Raw genomic sequence first — 12,349 nt, forward strand, 5'->3', positions numbered from 1 at the left:
CTGGTTCAGCCATTCTGGAAAGCAGTATGGAGATTCCTCAGAAGACTTAACATAGAGCTCCCCTATGACCCAGCAGACCCACTTTTGGGCATCTACCCAAAAGACCACAAACAAGAACACACTTAAGCCACCAGCAAAACAATGTTCATCGCAACACAATTTGTCATAGCTAGAATTTGGAACCAACCCAGATGCTCCTCAGTACATGAATGGATCAGGAAAATGTGGTACATATACACAATGGAATTTTATGCCTTTATCAGAAAGAATGACATTGCCCCATTTGTAAGGAAATGGAAGGACTTGGAAAACATTATACTAAGTAAAGTGAGCCAGACCCAAAGCAACATGGACTCTCTGGTCTCCCTCATAGGGAATAATTAGCACAGGTTTAGGCTAGTCACAGCAGAGGATCACAAGAGCCTAATAGCTATGCCCCTATGAATGCATAAGATAATTCTAAGTGAAATGAACTCCATGTTATGGAAATGACTGTTATATCACTGTTACAATTACTTTCAACATGGGATGTGAAACCATAGCTTCTATTATTGATTATCTTCTTTTTTTTCAAATTTTTATTATCAAACTGATGTACAGAGAGGTTACAGTTTCATACGTTAGGCAATGGATACATTTCTTGTAGTGTTTGTTACCTTGTCCCTCTTCTTGTATCCCCTTCCTGTGGTTGTACCTGCACTATGTCTGTATCTTATCTGAGTACATTGGAAACCGTGTATACAGGTATTAAGACTAGGAAAGTGAAAGGGAATACCAAAATAGAGAGACACGGGGTAAAAAAGACAAATGATTACAAAAGCAATACTTGCAAAACTGTTTAGTGTAAATCTACTGAACACCTCATGGGGGGAAAGGGAAAGGGGAAGGGAGATGGGGGAATGAGGGAGGAGGTAACAAACAGTTCAAGAAATTTATCCAATGCCTAAAGTATGAAACTGTAACCGCTCTGTATATCAGTTTGACAATAACAATTTTAAAAGAAAATAATGTAATTTACATATTAGAAAAAATTATTAAGGTAAGGAGTCTTTGGAGGAGCCAGATGTGAAAGGGGTTACACCGATCAAGATGCATTTCATAAACTGCTTTGTTAAGTGGCAACTTTTTTGTACAAGTACTTAAAGATAACTAATAAAAAATTTTTTTAAAGAAACATAAGCCTAGTAAACCTCCATTGTTTATGTATTACTCAAACTCTGATACTTTGTTAAAGCCACAGAAAATGTATTGAGATGCAGTTTCTTCTAGGTAGGGGTTAAAGCCAAGTAAATACAGACAGACATGCAACAATAAAACTATTTCCTGTGCTCAGGTTTAATAGTGTACCTAATTAGGTTTTACAATGATCTTCATGCATTCACTCCATCCATACACTAAGCTACAAGGCTGGCTTTCTGAACCTGGTCATGCTCACATATATCTATGCATTAACATCTATAGAACAATAGAAACAAGACAAATAGAATTTAGATCTAGAACAACTCTCAATGACTTATGCACTAAAGGCATGATCTTTATTGTGGAGCTATTGGGAGGAGGTAAACTGTTGAGAGTTGAACAGGGGCAGGGGAATGTGAATCACAAGAGCATGTCCTAAAAGGAGATTGTGGGATCTTGGCTCCTCCTCTCTTTCTTTCATTTCCTGACCATGAGGTCATAGTTTTGGACCACCATGTGTTTCTGTCATAATATGCTTGCTGCCTGGTACAGACTCAAAAGAATGTATCCAATTTATCATGGACTGGAACTTATCAAACTGTAAACCAAAATAATCCTTTCCTGTGATAAGTTTATCTTAGGCATTTTTTTATAGGGACAGAAGGGTGACTAGTATACCAATCTATGAACTAAACTGCTCTTAAAGGCCCTTCTCAGTCCTATTTACTAGATCACTTTGCATCCAAACTCTATAACCTCTGGCTATATCAATTTCTGAACATGTCATACTCTTCCATACTTCAATGACTTTGACTCAACCCTCCCTAGAATGTCCTTCCTCATGTCTGTCCTCAGTTAAGTGCCTGTCATACATTCCTTCTTCCCTAGCTCAAGTGTCTCTTTCTCTCTATCTAAAATTCATCACATGGAACTAAATTCTTTCTTGTTTTGGTCCTATTTATAATTGCTTGTCACATTTAAAATGCAGTTGATTTTTAAAGTGACTACCCCTCAGCCCCCAAAAAAACAAACTGTTCAAAGCAGATAATATGGCTTATTCACTTCAACAACAATAATGTCTCAATAATCATTGTTGATAAAACATTGAACAAATTTTCACAAAGATTCCAGAGGATCAATATTAAGTAACAATGAGGACATTGAGGCATAGCTAAGTAATTGACTTTTCAGTACACTCACACAAAATTCCATTAGAGAGTACAATTAGATGTTTATCATCTAACTGGTACCAGAATGTTAAGTTGGAAAAAAATCACATTTTCACAGTAAGTGAAGTATATAATCCTGGTCAACAATTTGGAGGAAATATAGCTGACTACATGTATTTGTGACTTTGAAAGAAGCAAATTGGCCTATGATTTCCCTTTTCGTAAAATAAGGAATTTTGATGAGATAATTTCTAAGGTTTATTCAAATTTTCAATTATTTGATTGTATAATTTATCCGAGAAACAAGACAGTACTTATCTCTACAATTCCACCTTCATAATTTTGCAGTTATGATTTGCTGAAAAAAAAATCAGCTTATCAACGTCATCAGAGAGCTGGTTAGCTGAGAAAGAACTGGTTGAAAGTATGCCTGTTTAGAAAGCCCCAGTAGACCACTTGATTATGCAGCTGCCTGCCAATGCTGCATTCCTGGACCCAATAAGCTGTCAGATATAAAGACTGAGGTTATCTAAGGGCATTTCCAGTATGGTTAAATATCATCAAGCCTGACAGGACATTGCTTCTTGACGCTTTGGGACCAATGCAAAATAGGCATCAGATTTCAAATACAATACCCAAGTACTAGCTTGAAACAGTATATATAAACTCAATAGTACACCTTTCAGACAGTAGACAAGAATTATCTAGATAGTTGACCCAATTTAAATAAATCTACTTTGGAATTCAACCTAAACTGTCAAATTTAATTGCTAATTGCTTAACTACTTCATATTACTGGTATAGACAGTAATGGTACTGGTTAAGTACATTTGGATGCCACAGCCATCATCTAAATTTGGTCTAGATGAGTTATTAAGAACAGAATCATAATATTGTAGATTGGAGGAATCAGAGGTCACGCGCAATTTTTAGACAAGAATACTGAAATCTAAGGAAGGCCAACTACTCTAAAGTCTAGTGTATTTCTAGGATGTACATGTGTCAAAGTATGAAGTTGTGCATTTTGACAAATATGTACAGGACCTTGGAGAATGACTTAGACTTACTAATGTAAAATCATAAACACCACCTTAACCGTCACTTTTACATATACAATGAAACACATCACTAAATCATGATTACTCCTAAACTTGGCACACTTGACATACAAGACTATGTGTGACCTGGTATATTCTACCTCTGCAGTTATGATCACTCCTGCTCCTACCTGCCTGCCTTAGATTTTACAGCAAAATGACTCAGTCCCCAACAAATATTTCTTTGCCTCCACTAAATACAATGCTATCTCTCACCTTGGTGCCATACTTCATGCTGGTACTGATGTCTGGAATATCTGCTTTGTACGTGTGTGCATTTCATCACTTTAAAAATATATCTTCCTACAAGTTTTAAATTTAGGGTGTTGGTAGGAAAGAGTTCACAACTGATCCTGTTTATCTAGAGATTTCAGGCAAAAATGGACACCAGACACAGTTCTGTATTGCCTTTTGGTTCTGCAGATTTCTTCACATCCAAGGTCACACATCTCATGCCAGAAAATCTGTCTTCCTTTGATGTTCTCTTCACTATGAAAATTGCATCTTCTTGGCTTTCACTTCAAATCCAATTCCAACCTCTATTCTGTCAGTGCAGGACACTGAGGATTAATGACATTTGTCTCCATTAGTTATTTAAATGGTGTGGGGCTAAGACAAAGTTTTGTTTATATCCACTGAAAGCTCACAATAATTTTTTTAGGAACCAGTGATTAAGTGGTAATATCCAGCACACTCTTCATTCATTTCATTACTTTTGCCAGGTGATTAACTATCTTTTGAGTGTATCATGTATTTTTCCTATAAAATTGGCATCACGGGGCTATATATGGTCTGGACTATGGTAATACCAGGTTATCTAGCTAATATCATGTAGTTAGTCTCATTGGGATAAGCAAAAGAACATTTTATGTATTAATTTTTTATAAGAATGTGTGTGTTTAATTCTTTGCTCCACCAGTGTCAGTTTGGTTTCTCCAAGAAACAGATATTGAGTCAGTAACACAAAAGATTTATTGTAAGCAATCATTTTGTTAGATAAAGGGAAAGACAAAGTAGCAGTAGCAATAAAAAGCCTTCATTTTTCACAATGTTTTCAACATTCATACATGTTGCAGCATATTCTTCAAGAATGATTCATTTGTTCCTTAGAGGGGCTGGGAATAGAGCCAAATGATATTCCATTGTATTGGTATACCTATTTGCATGTTTTTTTCACCAGTTTTTGAAAAGTTGATGTTTCCACTTTTGGATGATTCTGTATACTGAGGCTATAAACATTCACTTCCAAGTTTTTGTATAAACACATATTTAAATTTTTCTTAGCTGTTTATATACAAGCGATATTTCTCAGTCACAAAGCTCCATTTTAATCCTTTCAATAACCATAAAACAAGGTATCTGGAGATGTCAGTGTCAGAATAGCACTTCCTTCTTTTGTGAATTAGGAAATGGAACAAACACATATCATGTTTTTGTTAAAAATTACTTAGTTCTCCCAGATCAGTATAGATTTAGCTTTATCCATGTTTCCAAAGACAACATACAAATTATTTAACAAAGTATGTGAGCTCTGCATCTTATTACACTCAATCCTGTTATACCCAAAGACAAGAAGGCTGCTAACATGCCTGGCTAATTTTTTTAAGCTCCTGAGTAGAATTGGATCTCAGTATTTTGTGCCCATAATTTTAGGTACTCCAGAGGCAGTAATCTGGAAGATTTTCAGTTTGAAGCCAGATGATTCAAAAAGTTCATGAGACCCTGTCTTAACTAGAACTGCAGAAAGTGGTATACCTGACAGCCATTTACACCAGATGCTGACATTTTGGGGATGGTAGTTCTAGGTCATCTCAGACAAAAATGTTTGTAAGAAGAATGTAATGCAGCAGAAAAGGCTAGCCAGAGTAATGTAGCATACCATCTTAGATACAATAGAAAGTTATCATTAGGAGGAGGGCAGTACAGACTGGTCTGAAGAATAAAAAATAACTTATTTCAAAATAACCAGAAGAGAGTATACGTTTAGTCAATCTAGTTTCACCAAAAATAATTTTAAAGAAGGAAAAAAAGAAAACTAATAGTATGTGGATACCTAGTATTTAGCATCCCCAGGAGGAGGTAAAATGGGACACTCTTCATTTCTATAGGAAAGGTAAACAGGTAACATCACTCTAGCTTCAGAGAATAAAATGAAAATCTAGGGGCTGGGAATAAAATGAAAATCTAAGCCTCTATCTCAAGGAATACAATTCTTATCAAATGGACTTAATGTAACATGTGTCTATCATATACAAAAAGAAAATTTCAATTCAGAGAAATATTAATTCAAGGGATATTTATTCATTACATTCTATGTACATACTAGATGCATGTATAATTTATCTATTGATAATATATTCTAGTGACTATGTAGTAAGGATAAATATTTACATTTACAAGTTAGAAAAACTAAGGTTCCAAAAAGTTAAATAACTTGATCCATATCACAGAAGGAATAACAATACTTAGGTTTCAGTCTATGGTCAGCTTGTCCCCATATCTACTGACATTTAAAGAAACAAGTATTCAAGATTAGAAACAATTTTCAATGCCTTATGAGTTTCCATATGTGGCAGTAAATTCCTTATTAATGAAAATAGCAGTAGAAACATTGGAGAATACATCAAACAACCACTTGTAGGTGATATACAGAAAGTTAAGGATGAAGGCTAGCTCTAATGATTCTTTGATGAAAAATCCTTTGACAAAATGTTTCATCATAGTGGAAAATATTAGTAAAATTTACTATTACCTTTCAATAACTAAAGTCTAAATATGTGGTGACAATAAAAGATATGTGTGTTATAAATTACAGTTCTGTTCTTTCATCAGATATTTATTAAGTATTAGGTGCTTAGAATTACTCCAGATATTAAGAATGAATCTGTGAAAAAGAAAAGATTCTTCTTCTCAGTAGCTTATTATTTAATGCTGAGGAAGGAATAATAAAAAAATAAATACATGCTGGGAGTGTGGCCTAGTAGTAGAGAGCTTTCCTAGCATTCATGACGCCCTGTGTTTGGTTCCTATGTATTACATAAACAGAAAAGGCTGAAAGTGGTGCCGTCGCTCAAGTGGTAGAGTGCTAGCCTTGAGCAAAACAAGCTCAATGACAGTTCCCAGGCCCTGAGTTCAAGCCCCAGGACTGGCAAAAAAATGAAAGAAAGAAATACACATAAGTGTATGTATACACACAGCATGTATATCTTATATATGATGAAAGTTAAACTGTAATAAGTGAAGAAAATAATGCAAATAAAAGAATAATGAATAAATAGATGATATTCACTTGAGTTTAGTTAATAATATTTAGCCTCAAGCAAAATTGACCAAAACAAAATGAACCTATGTGACAATATAGAGAATAAGTGTCTGAAGACAGAAGAATCACCAAGTACAAAAACTCTTTGGGTGGTTGTAGGTGGTGGTACTGATGATTCACTGAGGGTCTCAAGTTTGCAAGACTGCCTTCTACTACTTTGGGCCACCAGCCACCACTTCTTCCTTTCTTCCTTCCTTTCTTCCTTCCTTCCTTCCTTCCTTCCTTCCTTCCTTCCTTCCTTCCTTCCTTCCTTCCTTCCTTCCTTCCTTCCTTCCTTTCCCTCTTCCTTCCTCTTTCTCTCTCTGCTTCTATTTTTATGTAGTTGTACAAAGGGGATTCCCATTAATATGTGAATTTATGAGTACAAAGCATACTGATTAATGCCATCCCTTTCATCATTCCCCCTTTCCATCTATCTCAGCCCTACTTATCTCCCAAGTTACTTGGTCACATCTTCAGATATGCACATTGAGTATGGTTAACTTTATTAGCCTTCCCTTCCTCTCCAGTCATTCCCATCTCTCTCCTTAAAGCTCCACCTTGTTTATTCTTGAGGGAGGCCAATCTGAGCTGTGGTCCTCCCACTTGTAGTTTCCTGTTTTGTTAAGGATGGCTGCCATGTGCCACAGGGCCCAGCCATTTTCCCATTTAGTTGGGATAATAGACATCTGAAACTTTGCCAGCCATTAGTGAGTTGGAGTCTCACAAACTCTTATGCATGTTCTGGCCTTGAACTTTGATCCTACAATCTCTGCTTCTCAAGTAGCTAGGATTATAGGCTTTAACCACTACACATATCAATAAGTCTAGCTTTTCGAAGTACATGAATGAGTTCAATAAGGTAGAAGAAGAAAAAAAGGAAGAAATTCACAGGAAATTATTTAGAGAAGAACCCTGTGACAGATCATATATGAAACTGTGATTTTATTCTGAACTATTCCCCACAGACTCATGCATTGATTGCTTGGTTCCTAGTTAATGGAACTGTTTGGGGATGTTGTAGAAATTTTAGGAGGTAGAATATATATTGATTAAGAGTTACTGGGCAAGTACATTTGAAAGTCATGTATGAAAAATTTTATCACTCTGCTTCCTGACAGCCATGATGTAAAGAAATCATTCAACAATATTCTTGTGCTACTTGGCCTCACCACAGTAGGGCCAGGAATTCTGGACAGAAATCTCTGAAATAGTGAACTAAAATCATTCCTTCTTTACATTATTTTCTTGGATATTTTGATCACCGATATATAAAAGTAACTAATGCAAAACGATGTCTTGTAGGTCTTACAAAGTTTGATCTAGTTTGAGAAAGTAAGCTTTGAAGTTCTGGGTATGAGAGTGGTTATACAATGTATTATATAAAACAATTTCTCCACTACAAAGATAATGAGTTATTGGGTAAAAGGAGGAAGAATAAAAACATAGAAACCAGATGTAGTGGTACGCACCTGTGATGTTAGCTACTTGAGAAGCAGAGTTAGGAGGATCACAATTCAAGGTTTGCCTGAGCAAAACTGTTACCAAGACTGTATCTCAAAGAAGAAGCTGCCCATGGTGTTATACATCTGTAACCCAGTCATGTGGAATTGGGAGACATTGGAGGCCCTGGAAGAGCAAGACCTCATCTGAAAAATAAATAAAACACAAAAGAATTGTGCATGTAGCTCAATGAGTAGAGAATTTGTAGAGTAAGTGGTGGCCCTGAGTTCAAACTTTCAACTTTCAATAGCATACTAAAAATGACTGAAGGCAATAAAGACACTGAGAAAATACATATTTGTTTCAAAAGAATAACAGAGGTCATGTTTTTTTAAACTAAGGTGAAAGTAGTGCAATAAATTACACTCATGTGATATCATAGAGTTACCTTGAGTGTGTGTGTTGCTAGATTGAATAGAGAAGTGAGAAAAATGCAAGAATACCACTAAGTTTTCTGGCATGATAACTAAGTAAATGAAATTAACATTTATAGAGATAACAATTTTGGTCACATCAAGCTGAACATTCTGTTCTGGCTGTGGATTTGTCTTTTTTTTAGCTCATTTTTCCTTGTTCTATGATAATTGAAACTGATTCTTTAAATATGCTACCTCTTAGTTTGAGTGATATTATGTTTAGTCAATAGAGGGCCCTCAGAAAACATTAGAGAAAAGAATTTTGATTCCTGTTTCTGTGTGCTGTCTTTGCAGCTAGCTTCTGATTCACATTCTCTCCAATTCCCAGTTCCCACATTAGCAGGATCCCCAGGACCCCAGCCCCAGGACAATCAACCTTTGGTATCTAGGTCACCTAGTGCATTATGAATAGCACCCAGCAGTTGTATTATTAAGTATTTGGTTTCCTTAAGGCAATTAATGTAACCGTCCAGGGGAAAAACTGTCATGTAAGAGAAATGTAGTAGAAAAAGATGGTGTATGTAAATATTGAGAAGGAATATAATTGATTTCAAGATATCCTAATAAAAGTTTTCAGATGCTTGAGATATTTTAAATACTTTTGATGGGTGAACAATGTCTCATTGACTGAAATTCATTGAAAACTAAGCCTACAGTGTAAGGGTTTTTTTAAGCATGCTAGACATAGGAATAACAAAAATAGAGAAACTCATTCACTCTCTTAAACAAAGCATATGCTTTTAGGCTTCTTCACCTTCTGCAATCATCCTGTAACCAGAGAATGCCAAGATAACACTCACAGAGTGATGTAAGGAAGACCCCAGTTGAGAAGAAGTCATGCTTAGCACTTCTCCCCTTAGATGGTCTGAAATATCTGGACATAACTATGTCTATATTTACTTATTTTTAAAATATCTGCTTGTATTATCTTAAGAATATATCAAAATGACTTTGGAATATTTATTAAAGATATGAGACAAATAGAAACAGTAGCCAGTGTGGCTCAGGTATTTGAGTTGGGAGCATGAAATGGAGTTAAGTGCAGCCACAAATCTTCCCAGAATCTTTCGTTCTCTCCTGCATAATATAGCATGTGCCTCTATTCATCTTATCTTTCTCTATATAAAATACGTATATATGTGTGCATAGATATACATAAATACATATACATACTATGTGTATGCATATGTATATGAAGGCAAGTAGATAGATAGATAGATAGATAGATAGATAGATAGATAGATAGATATGAAAGACTGACAGAGACAGAAACAAGAAGAGAAAAAGTATTACAGAGTTTATGGAAAAGGAAAGATTTGATGGATATCTCTGAATTGAACAGACAGAACTTTCGGGAATGAGTGGTCAATCACTCCAAATGTATCTCCAGGAAAAAAATCATCATCAGTATGTGTTCATCAACATTTTCTTATAACCTTGCTCACCAGTATTTCTAAGACCTGATTCCAATATTCATAAAGCTAGCAATCTTAGTACCACCTTTCTTTTTCTGCTGTTGTTCTACCTTCAACATTGCTCCAAATTCACATTGCTTTGGGAAACATAGAAACTTAGAATGTGCCTCTCTGAATAGAGAATAATGCTTAAAAATGTACCTATGTGGAAAATCTCAGAAAATAAAAAATACAAATCAACATACACTGTACATTTTTACACATACAAAATAAACTTGCATATATAAATGGATCCATGTAACAGGGCTTTAGGCTTCATGGTCTCATTATAATTTAGTACAGTACTATCAAATCCAATCTTTATTTAAAATACTGGCATTTTGTTTATAGTAAAATTTTCCATTGATTTTGACTATTTGAGCCACTTCATTGAAATATTCCATGTATTGAGTTTCTACCATGACTTTTTGTGCCTGAATCAAGTAGGTGATTTGTTGACTACCCTTGATGGCAGCTCTTCAGTGAATAGGAAGGGGTAACTCACTGGGCCAGCTATTGGTAGATGGTGAGGTAAGCTGAAGATAAGGATTTGACCATTGTACTTACCAACATGAAGGCCATTAATGACATACATAAGAACACTTTCAGTGGCGTGTTGTATGTAAAATCCTGTATTGAATGTCTTCCAGATTGTATTGAAGTATACCCATGAAATTTCAATTTATGAGGATTTTTTTGATTATTATGAAAGGAGATTTATGCCTTTGAAAAAAGATTTTTTTTTTTTTTTTTTGGCCAGTCCTGGGGCTTGGACTCAGGGCCTGAGCACTGTCCCTGGCTTCTTCCCGCTCAAGGCTAGCACTCTGCCACTTGAGCCACAGTGCCACTTCTGGCCATTTTCTGTATATATGGTGCTGGGGAATTGAACCCAGGGCCTCATGTATATGAGGCAAGCACTCTTGCCACTAGGCCATATTCCCAGCCCTGAAAAGAGATTTTAATCATGTACATTTTCCAAGATGAGAAAGCTATAAAGGAAAGGACTCAGCAGGGTCAAAATAGGCTAAGGAAAAGCATGGCCCATAAGTCTCGTTGTGTTTTCTTGCATTGGGAACACTTTATTGTTGGCTCTGGGCTATAAGGACAGTCTCTGTGTGATATCTGGCCTTAGGGATACAGAATTGGAGAAATATTGAATCTCTGAGTGACAGTTATATGAAGAAGGATTAGACTGAAGGGTTTGTAATGTGATTTACACATACCATGAGAACTGGATGACAGAGGAAATAAAAACACCTTTAGTGATTAATTTGGCTTTGTGATTAGTGGATGCCAAATACCTAGATAATGGAATCTAAGCAAAGAAAGTTGGAATAAAGACACACAGATTTGTGGCAAACCGAACATAAAACTCTCTCTCTCTCTTTCTGTGTGTGTGTGTGTGTGTGTGTGTGTGTGTGTGTGTATTTGTATGTGTATGTGCAATCTCATGGCTTGCATTTGTGCTGTTTTGTTCAAGGTTAAAGCTTTCCCACTCCCAACTTTCTAGTGGTTAATTGGAGAGAAGAATCACATGGCCTTTGAAGTCCTTACTTATTAGGCTTCTGTGGTCTTAAATGGTCACAATTTGAGCCTTTCACTTCTTATATTGCCATTATAAAGTATTTTATTTACTTGCTGCTTCAGTGTGGTAGGGTTCATTTTGAAGCTAAAGTTAAATAGCGAAGAATTTTGTTATTCTTTCACAAGCTGTGTATGAAAACATGTAAATGAAAAAAAACCCTCTGAATTGACATTTCTTGCAAAATGTTCAATATAATGCTGTCTTTTCACAATACAAAGATGAAGAAAAAGTTACCATGAATTGAAGACATGAATCAAATAATGATGAGATAAAGTATTCCTTCCTGTTGACATTTTATACCATTTAATTTACCTTTCCAAATGTCAAATGGTCTTTTCCCTTTATTTAGCATGTCTTCCCTGCTTCCTTTCAAAAGGCGTGCCTTCTTACAGTGCTAGAATTTCTCAATACTCTGCAAAAGCTTAACCAAAATTGATAATTCTGGAAAATATGTACTATTTCTCAGGATGACTGAAAATATTAATTTTCTTGTTCATAACAGCACCTCACTACCAGAAATTCTACATAATGCAGTAATTTGCTTCTGCCTTATTCATGAAGCCCATATAAAATGTTAAGGATTGATAAGTGCCAGAGAACCATCCTCTCCATTGGTTCCTATAAACTCTAAGATCTGTGTGTCCT

This window comes from Perognathus longimembris, chromosome 28 (assembly GCF_023159225.1).
Source record: "Perognathus longimembris pacificus isolate PPM17 chromosome 28, ASM2315922v1, whole genome shotgun sequence".
Taxonomy (NCBI): Eukaryota; Metazoa; Chordata; class Mammalia; order Rodentia; family Heteromyidae; genus Perognathus; species Perognathus longimembris.